This window comes from Strigops habroptila, chromosome 9, assembly GCF_004027225.2.
Source record: "Strigops habroptila isolate Jane chromosome 9, bStrHab1.2.pri, whole genome shotgun sequence".
In the NCBI taxonomy this organism is placed as follows: Eukaryota; Metazoa; Chordata; class Aves; order Psittaciformes; family Psittacidae; genus Strigops; species Strigops habroptila.
This window is the reverse complement of record NC_044285.2, coordinates 11,879,587-11,900,024: the sequence shown is the minus strand read 5'-3', so window position 1 is coordinate 11,900,024 and position 20,438 is coordinate 11,879,587. Positions and strand designations below refer to the sequence as shown.

The window sequence follows — 20,438 nt, the reverse complement described above, 5'->3', positions numbered from 1 at the left end:
AAGAACATAAAGACTGTGAAGTTGAGCACTCAAAAGGCAATAGATGCTGAAGCATACGTTGCCTCATCCTACTTCTCTTCCTCTCCTCAAAGCTAAATGAGGTTTTTCAGACTTGTGTTTTGGGTGTAGACACTAAAGTCCTTTACAGATTTTGTTATAAGTGTCCTGAAAAAACCCTAAAACAATCTCAGATCTACAGAATCAGCTTTGTAATGAAATTCTAGCTGATCAAGTATGGATGATTCATAGCTTTTACAAACCACTTGGCTTCCCACACCTCCTTAGTCATTCACTGTAATTTCATAGGACAGAAAAAGAATACTCTTCACAAGGGAAACAGTTGATGGAGTCCCAGATGAAATACATAATTAGAACACCAGTAACATATATAGCCTGCTGCTCTTTCACCATTTGTCTGCTTCCAAATCACAATTGGATAGTAAAGCTATTTTTATTTCTTAAATGTGTTTCTCTACCTTGTGGCAGTTGATTTGTTCTTTCCCCTTTCTTTCAGCTAAGTTTTAGAACACTTTGGCTGTGGCAGTAGTAGGAGTTATCACAGAATATTTAATGACATCAATCAGTCCCAATTCCCAGATAACCAGAGTTGCAGAACAGTGGCCAGATTTGTGGTATAAAATTAAAAACCATGCAAAACTTCCAAGTATGACACAGGGATGGATTTTTATTAATTCTAACAATAACTTTTCCAGTAATTTCCATTACAAATAGGAGTTTTGAATAAAGAATTACAAAATCATTAAGAAGTAACAACTTAAAATTGATCAGTGAAATTATGTATTTTATTAGAGGTTTCAGAAAATATGCTTTTAATTTCCTTTTTTTAAAACATATATAACTGATCAAAAGGCCTTATTTGCCCCTTTACTGAGTATGACAAACAAGGACCCTCTTACAGAGGAAGACAAGGAAAAGCAATTTTTGGCATCAGAAATTCGGAAACGATGGACCTGTGCAGAATGCTTCCATTCTACGAAGCCCTCCCTGTGTAGAGGTACTAGACTGCCCCTATGCAGAATGTCCTGTGATGATAAGTATAGTTTAGAGACATGTCCAAAACCATGCTGCTGCTCCCCTTTGTAATTTGCAGTCACCGCTAAGATTTTCTTTTGCAGTTTGTCCTCCAGCCCTTCAATGACGGTGGGTGAAATAAGGCAAAACTCTTTATTTATTTGTTTATTTATTTTTGTTTTTTATTTTCTTTTAACTCTGAGTTTTGTTTCCCAGGCCAGCATGTGCCACTGCCTTGCAAATGTCACATACATCTGTTTCTTTATGTAGCAAATCTCAAGACTTACATAAGTAATAGCTTTCGGCATTCTTGAAGCTATAACAATGTACAAGTATGTCGGAAAATGGTGAACTAAAAGTTATATTTGACTGTCCTGTTGTGAATAATGATTTAAAGGACTGAGAATAAGTGAATTCAGGGTAACATCTTTATGCAGAGATGATTAGAATAACAGGTTGACCTGGTGTACCATACTGTGAAGATACAATACAGCTACTGGTATGCTTTCTTATTAGGAGAAATATCCACTGCTACCTGATCATGGAATTTGTCTGTTTTCTTCCTGCCTTTCCAGCATCTATCTGTTGCTTTATTTTTTGTCTCTTTGGAAGGTTAATTTAAGAGATGATGCCTTTAATGGTGCTCAGAAGGCACCTGTCACATATGGGACACTACCAGGAGTAACACATAATGACGATAATCATAGCCAGAACTTGAAATGGTGTGATAATAAATGTGAAGTCTGTAGATTCCCCATTCCTCTAAAACCTGTCAGTTACCTTTAATCTTTAAGTAGAAGATCTGAACTGTAAGAAGAGCTTCCTGTGAAAGCTGCAGCATGGAAATGAATGCCTGGCTATTAAAATGAATAGCAAATTATTTTAAGGATATGAAAAGAAATAAAACCCCCCAGTTTACAAGTCCATTTTAGCAAGACTCTTATTTAGCCTCGTGGTACTTGATCAGCACCATATATACTAAAACATATGCGCATGTGACCCATATTGTGATTTTCCTGGTAATTAGTTACAGTTACTTCTTAATTATACATAGCCCTTTACTTAAGCACTTCATAAAAATAGAGGTCTTTGGAAAAAAAAAAAAAAAAAATGGAAAGGTACCAGAAGGAGTAAATAAATTGTTCTGCAAGTTCAGCCTTTAATGTAATGTGCAAACCCTGGGATTAAAAGGAGTAGGTATCACAGGTCAACTGCACGCACTAATCACTGCCTCAGCAGAAGAGATTGACTTTGTTGCCGGCTGGCTGCAGTAAGAATAGTAAATCACTTCATAGACTTTATATTTATTCAGTTCACAGCTTGAGCACTACTGTTTCACCTTTCCTCTGAAAAACAGTAATACTCTTCACTTTGTCCAGGAAATAGAAATTGCTCATGGAATCTCCTAACTATTTGTTTTAAGTGAATGAACAATACAGCTTATGCCCACTGGTTCCTGAAATGAGGCACTGTCATAGCACAGTGTTTGGAATGAGTATTTATATTGAAAATTGGGGGGAGGGATTTTGGTTGGGTTCTTTTTTTTTATTCTTCTTAGACAGCCTCTGACAGATGATTGCGCTGCTTTATGCGTTACAGTTTCTGTACTTTGTTATCTGCAAAGACTGCCATAATACAGCTTTGCAGGTAGAACTGCAGGTAGGCATCTTGTGAAAGATGAGCCTCCTGGGATACTGATTGCATTACCATGCTAAACAAAATTGCTGTAACAAAAATGTTTAGCCAAATCTCCGTAGAAAAGAGTAACGTTCATTCAAATGCATTTTCAAAGGGAGTCTTCTGAAATGGAGGAAGTACCTGAATATGCCTTTGAAATAACTAAGTATGCAGATGGAAGATCAAAAGCGTTTGACATACTGTTTTGCTTTCAAGCTGTAAAGTTTTAATTTTATTAAGAATGAAAGTGATGTCCTAAATACTTGCTGACACCAATATGTCTCTGTGGCAAAAGTCTTTTTGTTTAGAGCCAGGTTTGAAAAGATAGATTTAGGGAAAAACTGGGCCTACAGCAAAGAACTGCCATGCTGGGGCTCTGGGACAAATGGTTTCTGCAGGAGGGACACCAAGATTCAGGCATGTTCTTCTTGGATCAAATACCCTTCTCCATTGGCTTCATTGGTTTGGGCTTATGTCTTACAGAAGGCAAAGACTGCCTCAAATGTGAGCTACAGACAGCTGTAACACCAAGTTTTATAGCTGCTTGTACATCTTTTTGTAGCAAATTACCAGATAAAAATAAGTTTAAATGCTTTGTATTGGTAGTGGATGTTTCTTACCTAGCTCTTAACCCTAATACCTTCTGAGTGATAATTTGAATGTGATTGTTATTCCAGCTCACAAAATGGGTTTTGGAAGGTGCTGAATTCTTGTCTGCTGTTAACAGAGTAACATAGTGCTATTAAACAATGAAATCAAAGGTTTATGATAGTTTTTTGTAAATCAATGGCAAGAAAAATGAAGTACAACAAACTATTAATTTAAGACAGAGTTTCCAAAACTGTCATACATACAGTTGCATTTAAATGAGTATGTTCTAGACATGCAATTAAGTTGCTTGTGGTGCAGCTAATGAAATACAAGGATTGGTTTTCACATACATCCTCCTGAGCATTCAAACTTTAATATATTACTGTGCTTAAGGCAGGGTCTCGAAATACAAGGGAGGGAGGGGGAGTTGTTATTGCCTGTTAGTCTCAAATGTCGGAAAGCATAATATTGCTATAAAATGCAATGGATATTTTGATACAGAGGTGATAAAAGAAAAGCTGTTCAATTAGGTATTATTTTCAGTGTTAAATTATAGCATATTACTCTTCTGAAATAAGCAATTAATAGCCATTCTTAAGTGTTATGTGTCATCACTATTGGGTTTTTCATGCTTTTTAAAATCAGCATACTCTTAGTGAATACCTTTCTGAGGAGTTTTCCATTGTAAAGAGGTTTCTCTGCCTTGATGACTGATTGGCCAATGAGTTGCATTAAATTCCTGTATTTGGTACTCAGAAGGTCTCAAGTTTGCATCCTTTTGTAACAGAGGCTAGGTAGAGGTGACAGCTAAACAAGCTGCATTATTTTGGAAGAGGCTAATTCTTGGACAACTGGGGACAGCTATGTTGTGAAAGAGACTGAGTACTCGAATGGAAAAGGATACAGCTTCGAATAAGTTCAGCTGTACCTGGCCTGGGGTATTAGCTGCTTGGTGCTGTCAGACAGCCTAGCAGAGAACTTGGGCATTTTTCTGCATGCATCTGTAGTAGATGAACCAAATTGCTAGGATCATTTTATGTGGCAGTGAATAAATACTTATTTATCTTTCTATAGATATATAGATAAAATTGTTTAAATGGTTTTAAAGAATAATGTGGGATACAAGTGCATAGGATGTTTACAGGTGTGTTATAATGAATATTTATATCGTGATTCCTACACGTTCTCAGGGACCGTGAATAACTCCATCCTAGTAAAAGCATGCCCAGGCGGAAAAGCGTCCTTGGAGAACAGAAACAGACCTGCACATTGCCCTGTTTTGTTGTCCTGGGCTCCTTTCCTGCTGTAGCAGATCTTCTCTGGCTCAACACCCCTTACACCCTGCTATGAGAAATCCAGTACCTCACTGATGTTGTGCCTTTTCAGGGGAGTCCAGATGCTCTTGCTTAAAGTCTGTCTCTGAAAACCACCCCTTTTTCCCTAGAGGGATGATACCATAGTCAATAAAAAAGCTTCATCTAAAGGGAAATGGGAGACTTACTACTCTCTGGGTGGGAAGAAAAAGTAATCTATAAAATGTTTCCACAGTAGTGGTTTTCCATCTCTCCGCCAGGCCTTCAGAATATTCCAGTTTAGTAATACCTATTATCTGCTTCTACTTCTTCATTTCTTCAACTAATGTGCATTGAAAATGTTCACTTATCCACCTGGGCTCAATGGAGCTTTATACACTGTATGTATTCCTGTTAAAGGCTGAACTTATTTTTATATTACTTCAGGTTTTCAATTAACCTTGCTTCCACATATTTCACAGCATTGAGAGCAATTTAGTATTGAACAGAACTCACATCTCCTCACACCTCCTCTCCTCCCCCCCATGAGACTTTAAAATGAAGCTTTTCTATGCTGTATGAAACCTTGCGATAATCTGAGTTACACAACCAATTCAACATTGGATTTACGTTATTTCTAGGAAATAACAGCAGTGGTAATTTTCCAGTGACAGAGGTACTAGCAGGTGTTGCTACATAGAGCTGCATTCCTTCTTAGTAAAACATGGACATCAATTTTTATTCAAGGCAGATAGGTAGATAGAGTTTTTTAATGTACGTGTTTACACCTAAAGAAATAAAAATTGTTATTTTGGAAAACTCTGTTAAATTCAGTCTGTTTACATGGAAATGGGTGAAAAGCAGATTCATGAAAGAGAGCAGAAATGGTGAGAAATCCTTTTCTAAAATGTTGTATTTGGTGCTACTGGTTTTCTTTTGTTGTGTCACACATACTTTACACAAACTAATCTAATGGATGTGTAAATTAATGAGTCTTTTATGTTAATCTAGTCAGACAAGTGTACTGTAATAAGATGTAAAATAAAGCATTGGGTTCATACCGAATTTTAGGGCATTATCAGTTCAACCATTTGTTACTCTTTATCATCTCTAAATTTTTGAAAGTGCTTGTCAGTGTTTGGTCAGGATTAACGCTGCTCTTGCTAAGGCCTCTGTGGTACTTGGTAATATCTGAGGCATACTACTTAGCAAGCTGAAGTCATGAATGTCATCACAGACCCTTGTGATCTGCAGTATAAATTTAATCTTCAGAGAATCGTCAATTCTATCCTCTCAGCTAATTGTTCCTCTCCGAATGCACATTTGGATGTCACTTGAGAATATATTTCTTGAAGCTTTTTGACTTAGAATTTTGACCTTTTTTCCCCCTCATTCTCAATCTTTTAGTCTCAACTCCTGACTTTGCCAAAACTGTAAAATTTCATCCAAATCATTAATAAGAAAATATCTTCATCCAGAAATATCCATTCTCAGTGTCTTACAATAGTTTACTTTCACTAAGCTTTTTGGACCATAAGTGCTCATATTATGCCCAAGCTCTCTTTGCTTCCTGGGACTATATATTTGCCTTATATAAATCATAACATTAGCTTTTTCAGACATTGTATTAGCCATTTGTCTGCCACTGCTTTGAAGGGCTTAGTGCTGCCTCTGCTCAAAACTATGTTTGCTGAAACTCTTGTGTATTACCATGCTTCCATGACACTGTCTTTTCCTCTTTGTGCTCTTTGGTGAATCTGCCTTATCAAGTCTCCAGTAGAAGGAGTTTACAGGGAAGTCAGGTTTTTACTTCCTTCCTAGTTTATCCATGAAGTGTCTCACGTAAAAGCACAGATTCAGCTACCATGTTAATGAAGCTGTTTAGGAACTCTGTGGACCTCTGGACTTCAAGTCTACCCAATCTAAAATCTAAGTCTTTCTGTATAAATATTGAAGTGTTATCTCAAACTAAGACACTAGACCATACTCTTTCTGCAGATGCCCTCTCAGTTACTCTTCATCATGATGTCTGTTAACAATCTGTCACCTCATCTGTCGCCCAAATTCACTATCTGAGCACTGTCTTCAACCGAGATTTCTCTTTTTCACCTCGCATCCATCTGACGTGAAGTCAGACACGTGGTCTTCCCTGGCCATCTATATTGGCTCTTAGATTTCTTGCACTGTAAATCTGTTTTCTCAAATCTCGACAAACATAATAATTCAAATAATGCTGTTAGAAAAATTGTTTTCCTAGTTTCTTTTGGTTTTGGCCATACTGCTTTCAGACCATCACGCTCATGTGATATGTGGCTCTTCCTTTTCTCTTTTAAGCAGTTTCTTTGTCGTTTATCTGCTTTGTCATCTTAATATGAAGACAGCAGCTTCAACCTCAATTTGAGTCACGATGGACATTTGCTTCTCAACTCTTGTTTTCAAGCCAGCATCTTCATGCTTTGTCCCAGCAGAACTCTTCAGGCGCTTATGCAAAACTGGTTCTCCAAATCGCTCCTTAAAATGTGCCTTTGCTGGGCTGCCTATAAAAAATACTGCTTGTCCTAATGGCTATTATTTTACTTTTTTTTTTCTTTTTCTCTCCTTACTTCACACTGACCTGTTGCCTTTTGTCCTCCATCCTCTCTATAAATTTTTAGAGGGTTTTTCCTGCTGTGCATTTAGATAGGGGTAATACTGTGAAGTGCGGGTCCATGAGTAGAACTCAAAGGTGCTATGGTAAACAGCACTGAAGGGAACAGTAAAGGCCAGGAGGAGTTGAAGTCATGACTGTATCCCTGCAGAATGGGCCTGGCACACTGTTCTAACAGTTAATATTTTTGGCAAGAACAGAGATATGGAAACTATGTCCATAGCCAGATGTGCACAGAGAGCTGCCAAAACAGAGAAGTATACACTGTAAGTTATACTGTTTTCTCCAGTAACGTACACAGAGATGCTAGTTCTTACCTTGGAAAAAGTGAAACACCAAATAAACTCTGGGATCTGCAGCTACGGTTCTGGGGTGATTTAAAGTATTGCGAACTGATACTTGACCAGCTAAGTCATTCCCTCCAGCACCCTTTTGTTGTAATCTCCCTCCAAAGATATTAAAAATACAGAAACCTTGGCCAGGTTGTAGTTGATCTAATTTATAAAACATTTTCTGGGTATTAAAAGCTAGGGCAATGCACTAGTAGTTTTTAAATTGTGTTAAATATACTGTAAGCTCCCAGAAAGAACCCTTCATTGAAGATTATTGTATGAAGATTTGAAGATTAAAGTGTCTAGATTAAAGATTAATGTGAAGTGCACTGGGAAATTGTTTGATGTATAAGGAGCTATATAGTATATTAATCGTGCACTTTTCAAAACTGCCTGAGGGAATTAGACACCCAGTTCTCTTACATGTCTTTGAAAATCTCACTCTAAGGAATTTCTTGTTACACAGTGAAAATGGTAATGTTTTCACTGGGAGCTTGATGAAAAGAGGAAAGATGTAGAGACCCTCTGTGTTCATATAGGGCTTGATGTTGGCTCCTTACAGTTTGTTCTTGCTTTGAATTTGATCTGTTATTGTATAGAGGCAACCTGCCTTTGAGTGCTATGAGTTCATAAAACTAGTCTGACCCAAGAACACTGCTTCACCTGCCTGTGTATTTCTTGTCATTTCCTGTCCATTTCTTCTTTGCTTTCACTTCAAGATAGTCTACGTTTTCCTGAACAGAAGTAACTTGAATAATTTTTAAAATACCCATATGTAAACCTTAATGAAACAAATGTATACATGTACATATTTGTATTTACAGGTTTTTGTTGTATAAATACAACAAGAGAGTTGTATTTACAGTATAATATGCATTAATGAAAAATAAAAATAAAGGATTATTTTGTAAAATAATCCTTTTGCTGGGGTTTTCCTCAGTCATGTTTTTTTGTATGGAAATTTCAATACTTTAATGAAAGAAACATTCCACATATGGTAGAAATTACAAGTTTGCTTGTCCCTGAAGTGCTGCAATACAAATAAGCTGTTAAATGCCAACTCTGAATGTTATTTTTCAGATGTTGAGAGATAATCCTGTACTAAAACTATTAGGAGGCAAATTTATTTGAACTTCAAAACCTCTTTGATGTGAAAGGAAAATGAACTGTGAGTGTGTGCTTCATTAATTTGGGCTTGGCCAGTTGTGTGCATTCTCGTTTGTTTGTTTTTTCCGCGAGGCGTCTTTCTAATGCAGTTTGTTAAACCTAATAATGTAATGCACTGTTATTTTTCCTGGTAAACTCTGTTGCATTGCTTTCTTAAAAGGACAGTTTTTCTGTTTAAAGTACCCTGTGGAAATCAATATTCAGGTTCATAGTCACTCGAAAAGTCAGTGTGCTGGTGTGTTGCATTCAGATCTATTTTAGTGGTGTTATCATTAAACCTGCAGTAAGCATTTATAAAGTAAGGCTTCCATAGGTACTGGGAGAGTGTGATTAAAAATAATCATCTGCCTGATGGATATTTTCCCCTGTCTTTTGGCAGGATCGCTCATCTGAATTTGTGCCAGACTCCATAGGAACACTGATGCCAGCAATTTGAGGATCTTCACATTTGGTCTCAGTGGTAAGATCTAAAGTTGCAATAGTAAACCATATTAGAATATTACCGGTTTCTGTTATGTTACACTGTAACTGAATCTATGTGAATAATGAAGTATTTCGCCTTGACTCATGCGAGGATAGAGAACAGAAGAACATATATTGATCTGCAAGAGATTGAGCTCAGGACACAATTTCTGAGTAATTTTCATCAGGCTAAAGTCAGAAAGGGCATTTTTATTGTCCTCTCTCCTAATGTAGCTGCTCTTGGAAGGTTCGACATTGTACGTTTGAAGAATGTAACCATTTACAGAAGGACGGTGGACAGGCTCTAAAGAGAAAGTAAAATGCACAAAAAGGAAATTCAGTAGTTTCCTCTTGCTGAAAATGGAGCAATAAGTTGTAAAATTACAAATTATTTTCCCCTCTAATGCTACCTTTGTTGTAACTAGTCTGATCACTCAAACTTTTAGCCAGATTCTCAAATGCTGCTGTGGAGACCTTGTAAAGGGCTGTAATCTATCTGCATCTTGAAGCTCAGAATTTTTGCTGCAGAGATAAATTTTCAGCTTTGGTGAAAGAAAGAAGGAAGAGGGAACAGCTGAGTCCCACTATACTTTTGTATCAACTGAGAATACATTTTTCTAGAAAACTGTAGTTGGGTAATGTGGAGTAGTTCTTTAACAGGAACTTATGTTGGTGCGTAAGTGTTCAGCTTTTGGGGAAGAATGAGCTAATTTTTAGATTATAACACTGTCTGTGATGATACTGTGGTCAAAATTATTATCTCCATTATGCCACATATCACATTACACATTTTGGTAGCTGAGGACGTAGGAGGCCAGGGGAGGCATACCACTGTGTGTTACGCTCCTCCATTTAGCATCGCCTAATGGCCGCTGTTAGAGGCAGGATACAGACGGCCCTTTGATCTTGCCCTAAAACCATTCTCATGCTGGTTTTAGATCACTGATACATATGTCAAGTGTCGCCACTTCCAAGTCCTGCTGATTCCATGCTATTGAAGTATATATGTTTTTAAATTAGATTACACCACAAAACCTAGAATTCTTCTGACATGGAAACAAAACCCATGTTCCTCTAGCAGTTTTTCGTTATTAACCAAGTAGTTCAATAAAATCTCAGCTTCCATTTAAAGAGGTATTGAACAACAATAACACTCCTATCTAATCTTCTCATACAAAAATGAGTATTATAATGTGTTATCATGAATCCTCAAGACAGATTACATTTCATTATTGCTGGGTAACTCTTGGAATGTGTTCCTAATAAAGGACAGTATCTCCCTCACAGCATACTGTACTAGTAATGCTCTTTGTTAGAAATAAAATAAGACAGCATTCATATCATGTTACTTGATCACATAACCAAGGTGCAGAACAACAAATTATCAAGGCAGTTTTGTAAGGAAATAATACGATCCTAATATCACTCTTCTAAACTTTTCAAATTGTTGCTTGACACTACAAAATTCTGTATGTGCTGCAAGTTGAAGAGCTGAAAGTCAATGCCGTTCTGCCAGAATTCATGGAAGCTAGAAGTGACTGCTACTGAACTATGAGATCTTTTTCCCCTGGAAACAGTAGACACTAATGACCTAGTAAAGGAAAGCAAGAGAGCCTCATTTTTTGTGTCTTAACTAAGGCAAATGAAAATCTATTATAAGTCATCCAAGGTCCAGCTTTGTGAAAAAACACCCATTCACTTCAGCAGGAGTAACTCGGGTAATGAACATTTAAGTATTAAGAAATATAACTGTGTTTGGATAAAGTTCTTTAGGATCTAGGAGAAAAACTGACCAATTATAATTACTTACAGGGGGAAAGAGTTCCATATTCGTATTATTGGTAAATATGTAGCATATGCTTTGGAAAAGATTAATGACCTTCAGGGCATACAGATGATGAGTCCACTCATTCTACTGTTACAGAGTCAAAAAATAGTTCAATATTCTGTCCAATTAAAGAAAAATGTGTGTATATGCACATGTATGTTAAAAGAAGGAAAAAAAGTGTTCCTTCTTACTGCACTTTTTTATTTGACCATCCCTTCACACTTCATTTCAGCCTTTATATAGGTTTTGTGTTCATACTTTATTATATTTTCTTGAGGCAAGAAAGGTTTTCAGTGAGAAGTTGATGAATGTCCATATTAAATTGGATCCCTTTTTTAATTAAGTTCATCTAACTTTAATTTTGCAATTTTACTTCAGTAAACTCGTCTGACTCCAGATGTTGAATGTGCTTTTCCTATTTCTTCTCTTGCATAATTGTACCTGTAAAAGATTTATGACTTGGGCATTTCTGAACACTTTTGAGTATTTTCAGCATGTGTTTCATAGGTGGCTAGTAACATGACCAATTAGCATCCAAAAAAATACGGCTCTGCACCCAGGTTTTCTTGTAACAGGATGTTACTTTTATAAGCTTGAACTTTGAACAAAAAATCAGTTTAAAAGCAGCATTATCAAAGCATTTCAAGTGATAGCGATACTGTGTACTACAGGAATTTTAAAAGTGAAAGAGAAGCATTCATAAGCCTGCAGGATGCCGTGAGAAAAAATATAGCTAAGAATTACTCACTTTGATTAAAGAAAATCCCAAACAGTTTGTAGGTTTAGGGGCCCCTTTCTTTCATTACAACTGTGGTGGTGAATTGTTTGGTACTTGAACTTCGTCAACATTGGAAATACACACTCAAGTGCTTGTTGGTCTTAAGGGTTTAAAAGCGCTTTCACTAATTTTGCTAACATGAGCAATGACTGGAGATTAACTATCACCACATACTTTTCATATTCTGTCATATCTGGAGCAGTGTGAATGGCTCTTATTTTAAGAATTACCCAGAATTCTCTCCTTAAATCTGGACATATCTAATAACATTGCACGTGACACATATGCGGCATTGTATCAGGAAGGCTCTGGTTCTCATCAAAAAAACAGATACCCCAATTGAACTTTCAGATACTATTAGAGAATAGTCCAATTGTAAACAAAAAGATGGTTGTATTCTTTTTCTATAAAACAAAATCACTTTCCTTGAGCTTTTTTTGCTGATATGAAGCTTTTTGATATATTAATTTGAAATATTTATCCATGCAGTAAACAAATCCAGTTTTGAACATTTGTGTCAATTCAAGGCTCACAGGATGCATACTGCTCTAGGCATGATTGGCAATCTGTCACTTAAGATTTGTTTAGAGGTTTCTTCAGAACAAGTAGAATTAACAGTACCAAGCATCAGTAATGCTAATATGAATCAACTTCTCTGTTTTCTTCTTTTATATTCCTACAAGCCTCCATAATATAACTTGGCACTTACTAAAGAATTCAAAGAGGTGGTGTTATTCCTGTGGTCTATGCGGTAGGAAAGGGAAGAAGTGAAGCAGTAAGTCCTGTCTGCATGACAGATGTCAGTCAGGGCAGGCTGTAGAGCAGTGTCTTTAGTGACTTTCCATAGGCAGTGGAGGAAGTCAGTTGGGGGAGTTTCCTCAGTCAGAGCATGCCCATAAGCCCTGGAAATTTAGCTCAGATTGTATCTTTCTAGTGAAAGATGACCTTCTAGTGAATATCTCAGTGCTGTGGGAGTTAGACTTGTGCATCTTTCTCATAACATGTTTTAGTATCTTTATGTTAGTTCATCTGCGTTTCCTAAAAGGACTTTTTTTCCATTCATAAATAGAAGGTGTGATTTTTGCATAATTTTCATTTCCCTCAGAATTCTTAGTAATCCTGGGTTAAAGTAACTACAATACATAATGCAAAGCAAGTATACACTTGTGAAAGTTTTAGCAAAGAGACTCAAGTAGCTTGTTTAATTTCTAGCAAAAGAAAGAAACAAAACAATCTTCCATTGGGTGAAACGCTTCTGAGCTTTAAAGACTTCATGTGGGAGTCTGGATGGGACCCAAAGAAGGAACCACTTCAGAATTACAAAATGACACAGCTTATGTTGTTGTTAAATTGTCAAGATTTGCTATATACTTGCTGAGATGGTGACCATCCAGGATTTTTTCAAAGATACTAACTAGACAAAGGTATGTTAAACCTCCGAAGTCTTAAGAATGCCTAATGACTGCCTGCCAATACAGCTGAGTCCTGCTGGGTAATGGGGGAATGCCTACCATGTAAATATAAAGGGGGTTATTTAGGAGACCCAGTGAGCTGTGAATTATTGCCTAGGTTGTCACCAAAAAAAGAAAAAAAAAGAAAATGAGTTGTGAAGAGGGAAGAACGTGTACTGGGTTCTGAATAGCTTTGTGAGACTTTTTTTTGAGATAGATGAGGAAACTTATATACAGTCTCTGCAAAAAGAGATACCTCTTTTGTCAGATGGCAGATGCACCAGCCACCTAGATTACTGTGAAAAACCCATTAAAGAAACAGAACTGGGTTATTTTTATGTCTGACAAATGCATGAATCAAGAGAAAATAATATTTATCCAGTAACTGAATTTAAGATCTGTATTGATCCATCTTCCACAGAAGTCAGTGGGAACATTTCCACTGGTTTTAATGGGACTTGCGCTGGGCCCCTGGGGAGCTAGAGTTAAGAGCTGGATTGACAGGAGAGGTAGTAGGGAATTCCTTCCAAGCCCGCTTGTATCGTGCATCATTAGCGCAAAGCAGTTGAAATTATGAACTCGGAAATACTTTTAAAAAACCTGTCATTTAATGTGCTGCAGCTCATAATCTGAATCCCAAGTGAATAGTCTGAAAACCCATGCTGTGTGTTCTATAAGGTTACATGTTTGCTAACAAACTTTTACAAATGAGAATTTCACCTAAATGACAAAGCTTATCTTTCAGCTCCCCTCAGCCACTTCATCACAGACTGAGGCAAAAAATACCAGGGTAGCAGGATCTAAACAGCTTGTTGGTTTTATTCTATTAAACTCATACAATTTCTGTATTTTCTGCTCCATTATATAGTAACAGGAACTTGCTTATTTTCAGCATCTTATCTCTTTAAATGGAGTATGTGAGTTTATAAGTATGGTGACAGAAAGAGCATAGGAAATGAAAGTAACTTATGTCAGCTGAGTTAATTTTTTACAGCTAGTTCCTTTAAACAGATCTAGCTGGAAATAGCCTTGCTTTTCAAAACTGTAAATGGCTTTTCAAATTAAAGGTCTTTTTATAAATTCTGCTTTCAGCAGAATAAATAAAATTTGGTACAAACAAAGAGACTGAATAAAAGGGGAAGACTAAGACCACAGGAAAGAGTATTTTTCGAGGGGTTTGCCTTATTTTCTCGGTAAAAAAAGTTCGAGATTTTATTGCTGAAAATGAACAGCTGAAATTAACAGGAAGACTAAATGTGTTTTCATCTGCATTTGAAGGTAGAGTAGAAGTCTTCAGATCTCTCAGTAATTGTTGGTAAGGACACTCTCTCTGCTGAGCTGAGTGATTCTAAATTAAATGATTTGTTTTTTCAATATGAATAAGATTTTCTTATCAGTCACCTTACATGTAATCAACTTAAATGCAGTTTTAGGAAGAGATGAACCATGTCAGTGTAATTCCCAAGATGAGAAATGAATACCTGATGAACCTCAGTCTTCTAAGATAAAAAATAATGCATTACTTCAGCTTTTTTTTTTTTCCTGGTGACTCTGTTAAGTACCGGTTATGGGGTCGGTTCCTGTTACGTAGAGAATATTCTTCACATAACATATGCACATACTTATTCGTCTTCTACTGTAATCTCATTAGCAGTGAAATATAGGAAGATTGGGCTTTGAACAAAACCGGTGGTCAATGTGAAGTATGGACCCATACTTTGAACCATTGCCTTACTTTTGTAAGGTTTCACCTGACAAAGGTCAATGTGAAACAATAGTCTGAAAGTAAACCGGGCCTCGGAGAGTAGGGAGATATTTATGGTAGTAAGACAAAGTGAGGTAGTACAGATGATCTGGTGTTAAGCTGAGCTGAATTTCCTTCGAATAGGCTGTGAGATGACAGCATAGAGTCAATGAGAGGTCTTGGAAGGGAATGCAGGCAGTTTTTTGGGTGCCTTCCAGGCAATGTGGGTTAGTCCTTAGCCATAGTGTTAAGAGAAATAGAAAAAAATGCTATTTGGGAAAGAGTATAATACAAAGGCAGGTCAGTAAGAAATCTTACATGACATTATGGTGCTTCATGACTATATGTTACATGTGCAGGAGGAACCTCTTCAAAAACAATTCCCCTTTTTACCAAGGTCTGAGGAAATGGCCCACTGGATTTCCGTGTTATGGAGTGATGGGATGTTACTGTACCCCATAAAAATGCAGTAATTCTTCATTCACGAGAATTAATAATACACAGTACAATAGACTCGACTAATTTATTTATTTATTTACTAAATGTTCATAGTTTAAAGTGCAAACAGTAAATAATAATTTAGAAAATAAACTAAGAAAAAACCCAAACCACAAAACCCTCTTGGTCCTCCAATTGTATCTGATACATACTAGTGCAGAATTACTAATGAGAGCATATTTAGGTATAAATAAATCTTTTATCCTCATTATAACTCCACTGTGTTCCTACAGTGAAGTCATCCACACAGAGCTGCTTATGGGTTGAAAGCCTCAATAGCCTCTTTTATTTATAATAAATATTGCATACTAATGTTAACAATGTCATTGTGTGATGTCTCAATAGAGGATTATGACTTCATGTAATGTTAGCTTGATGTCTTGTCTCTCCTGTAATGGAGTCAATTTTCCTTACAAAGGATATGAGAATCACTTATTCACAAACCCTGTAACGAACATTCTATGGACCTACTATGTTAACCCAATATTAAGGTGGCATAATCAAGCTCAAAGCCAGGAAACAATGTTCAGTTCTTCATTTAGCCATGTTGGGTGCACAGAAATACATGTTAAAGTTAGAAATCTATATTTCTCTCAAAATAATATTTGAAGTGTGAATTACTGCATTTTCAGGTGTAATTTCACGTACAGGTATATGGAATATTCCTGAAATGTGCATGACTATAAATAATCATAAAAATGATCTTGTGGCACATAGCTAGTGCAAAGAGAGGATAAAATGTTTTTATATTAATGAGCAAAGAGTAAAGCAATCTTCCATCATCTACCAGAGACAAACGGCACATTGGGGAATAGGGGCCTATCTCAAACAGCACTTATGCACATGCTTAACCTCAATTATGGCATCAACGGGACTTCAGTACAATCTTAAACACCAGGGGGAAAAAGGAACTAATGCATTGGCATAAAGACTCATATTTATATAATAATGCAAATTATTAAGTAAACTATAGCACAGTCATTTGTGATGTAATGAATATAGATATCTTGTAATATTAGCATAATACAGTTGGATGCTTAGCTCCTGATTGCCTTCAAAATAATTTATCTGAATGCTCATGAGAGAGAAGTTCAGGCTAAGATGAAAAGCATACATCCACCTAACAGCTAACAAATACTTCACATAACTATTTAAAGACATGTTCAGAATACGGGATTTTTTTTATGATAACTGAAGAGCAGAATATTACAGCTCCTGTGAAAATACCTGCTCTTATTAGTGCAAGTTTGCAACTTTACATGAAAAATAACATTAAACAAGAGTTATCCTAAACCAAAACTCAAATAGAAACAGTTTCAGAACCAATGCTATCAGCCCATTTTTCATATCTGCAATAAAAAAAAAGATGTCACATTGCATAGGCCGGTGCAGGTACTGGAAATACATGGATACTTCTTATGGAGAAAAATGTAATACTTGAGAGAGAATTATTTATCATTTAAACTAAACTCATGTCTGTATTTTCATCAGAATATCACTTATCTGCAGTGTAATGCTGCCTAATTTGTCTGGGGATCTGCAAGGTGCTAATATTTTTATCTGTGTTACTTGTATTCAAGAGCTATTATTTCACTTAGTAATTTGGACTAAACTGTTAGGTAGATTGTCTTTTTTTCTGTCAGTATAAATTTGGAGATACTCCACCCGTATCAGCAGTCCACATTATCACCAATGTATCTGTACAGGAGTAAGCATTTGCCCTCCAGTCTGTTTTCTCGGTTTAATTGCATGTTCATAACTTTATTTGGAGTTCCCTTTTATTTTCATTAGAGTACATACTAATTGGGAGTAACTGTAAATGACAAAATTGTGTGGATTGTGTTGGAATGAACAAAACAGAGGATGTGTATATGACACCCTCTGGCTGAGAGAGGTGATCGGTTCCTGTGTGCACAAAGGAAATTGCTTACGAATCGCCTGATATTTTTGCCTGTAGTCACTGGGAGGACATAGGTTTGAAATGTGTGTGAAATGAGGGAAGCAATGAACAGATGTAGTTTCATCTTGTTGTTGACAAGGTGGGTGTCAGCAGGTATCATTCCAGGAGCAGTGAGCAATGCTTTTGGTGCTCAAGTGGTGTAGATGTGTTTACCTGTGGAATTTGTTATCTCTGTGGTGATCGTTCTGCTAAAAAAAACGAGACTTTGTTCAGTTAACTCCAAAAAACCAGGCCTCTGGCTCTGTGCAGGGCTCGCTAGGACTCATGGAGTCTCCAAACTTTACCTCTGGCTTAATTTTGTGTTGCTTTACTTCAGTGAGGACTGTTCACCCACTTACAGTCCAGCATGTTGTATATGTCTGCAGGATCAGAACATCTGATCATAGCTCTTTGGGACACTACACTGTGCTTAGTGCAGGAGAGGTCAGGCACAACAGTGCCTTGAGCATGATGCAAATAATCAAGAGAAATGTGAGGCTCTAAACTTCAGCCAGCTTTTGAATTGTCTTAAATGAATTTATAAAACAGGAAAACCGCTATTATGATCTCATTTGCATAGCCTAAAAATTCTAAAGGGATTTTCCTTTGAACTTTAAAAATATCTCCTGAGATCATTTAACAGCCCAGTACAAAAGCTGCAGGTTTTGAGAATTAGAAATGAGCGAAAACAGGATTTCTGCTGAGGCAATCTTTCCAGTTTAGGGATGCATTTCTAACTGGACTTCCGCCTATCATAACTAACAAGGGCCAAAACTTTCACATCTGTGAGGGAATTCCTCATTTGTGCAGGTTCACTCTGGTCATCTTGGAGGCTGTGAAAAGAAGAGTCTCCATGAAAGGCCTGGAGCTCTCAGCAGCCAGGTCTTGCTTCTGCTGGAGGTGCCTTAAGGATCACCCATTTCCACGCTGCAGGGCTGTGGTACATGCAGTAGCCGTTCTGCCTGGCAGCAGTGTCAGTGCTGGGCTCAGATTACAGCCTGACTGCACAATCTCTCTGCAGTGAAAGCCATGCGTTAAAAGAGTCCTTGTAAACAGATAATTAACTTCATGTTTAATTATATGTCCAAAAATTGTCTGGAAATTGATGTTTCAAAAATTAAAAATTAAAAACTAATTCAGATTTTTTAGCTGCTCTCTCCACTCTCATTACGAAAATCCTCCAAAAAATTGTCTCTTGAATAAATAAGCCTCCACTCACATAAATAAGGGAGCCATATTTAGATTCCAGTTCGACATGCAGGAGAAATTTGGCAAATCCAGTGTTTTTCAAGTCAATTTGGTATGTGTTATGAGAATAATGTCAGTGGAAAGGTTACTTCTTAATTTTTTTTATCTTTAAAAATGTAAAGGAGAGAGAAGAAAGTTGGCTTTGATAAACAGACAGGCAGTGCTTTAAATAGAGCAGTGATAAGGCAAAGAGCTTCTAAATAAATGAGGCATGAACATTTATTTTTTTTTTAACTCCAAATTAAAATCGTGTTTTCACCAGAACAGCTTTAAATTTAGTGAAATGGGACATCAATATGTATTTTACAGTTTCAAGCACAGAAGCAGGGAGTCTTGCTGTAATAGAATATGTACTACATTCCTGAAAAGCAGAAAAAAAATAGCTGAAATGCTTTCACCTTGACCAAAGAAATTCTATAAGATAGAATAATTTTGATTTGGAGTTTGATAAAACTGTTCTGTTGGCTGGGAAGTTTGCCTTTCAACTGTGTTTGATGTGATATTCAGTTCGTTTTGCCAAAATATTTTATGCCAAGTATTGCTATTAAATCTTTTATGTTGCAGAGATTTTTGTCAACAGACACACAAGGATTAGATTTTAAGTGGAGTTAATCATTGAACATGGAGAATAGAAACACTGGGGGAGTACTTCACTTACACAAACAAACCACGACCATGCAAGCTTCAGCCATTTCTGCAATTATTACCCTGTTTTCAGAACAGTGTAGGTAAAATATAAAATCTGGCTCCCCCTCTGATCTCTATTCATGTTTAAGACTTGTAGAACCTATTAGAGAAAGTGGATAATTAAAATAGAAAAGGCTATGTATTTGCCGCAGCTGCTGGTGCACCAAACCTTTTGAAGTCTACTTTAAGCCATTATATCTGAGTACTTCTTTTGGAAGCCTAAGAAATAACATAGAACTTTTTAAGATGATGTTGTTTTTGTTTTCTGACTCTTTCACTTCTTGGTAAATAGGACATATCATTATAATGCAAAATGGATTAACATTTAATCTAGTCTTCAAAAAAACAAACCTTAAAGGGAAAAAGGATGCCATAGAATGAAGTAGCACCCTGCCTTTTTTCCCTGTACCCTCCAGCATATCCAAAACAGTCGCATTTTAAAATAATATTTTTAATTGGTGTTTGTGGTTTCATTTTACTATTTGATTTACATTGTAAATTTGGACATCTCTTAAAGGTAAATATATACTGCCAAGGTGCGGTTTGGTGTTTGTTATTACTGTGCACTCAGGTGGATGTAATCACTGAGTGTAGATAAAACCTGTAATGGGAGCTGCTAATAACTAGATATTTGGCAAGTGATCCCTTTCCATACCAGAGAGGAGAAGTAAGGGTGTACTTGAACATGGATAATACTGAGTAATGTTTAGCAGATATTACTGTGGGGTTACTGAAACTTTAACTTATAATTCATAAAGCAAGATCTACCCTGCATCACCAAAAGCAGTGAGGTGTGGTAGTCAATTGTGATTGGGATGTGGGAGATGGCACGATCCAAGATAAGAAATAGATCATGGCCTAATGACAGAGCAGCTCTTGCTACCTAATGAAGCTATAGTTCCCAATAAGCATGTCCTCCTGAACCATAGAGGATAAGGAATCTGCAATTTTAGACTCCTTTCCCCTTTTCACAGAGCCCAGGTCCAACAGGGAGGCACTATGGCATAAAAGGATGGCTGCCATATTCCATTGCTGTCTCTTTAGTTAAAATGATTTGTCCTTGTG

The 20,438-nt window shown here is 36.7% G+C and overlaps 1 protein-coding gene across 3 annotated transcripts in view; it reads left to right on the top strand.

The window, feature by feature from the left end:
• The window catches only part of SEMA6D (semaphorin 6D), a 564,219-nt gene that overhangs the window by 421,648 nt on the left and 122,133 nt on the right, over positions 1–20,438 (top strand). For all 3 annotated transcript variants that reach the window (XM_030498697.1, XM_030498698.1, XM_030498699.1), the window contains one exon: positions 9,118–9,198. The gene's annotated coding sequence lies outside the window, so the exon portion shown is untranslated. The remainder of the gene's footprint in view (positions 1–9,117; positions 9,199–20,438) is intronic.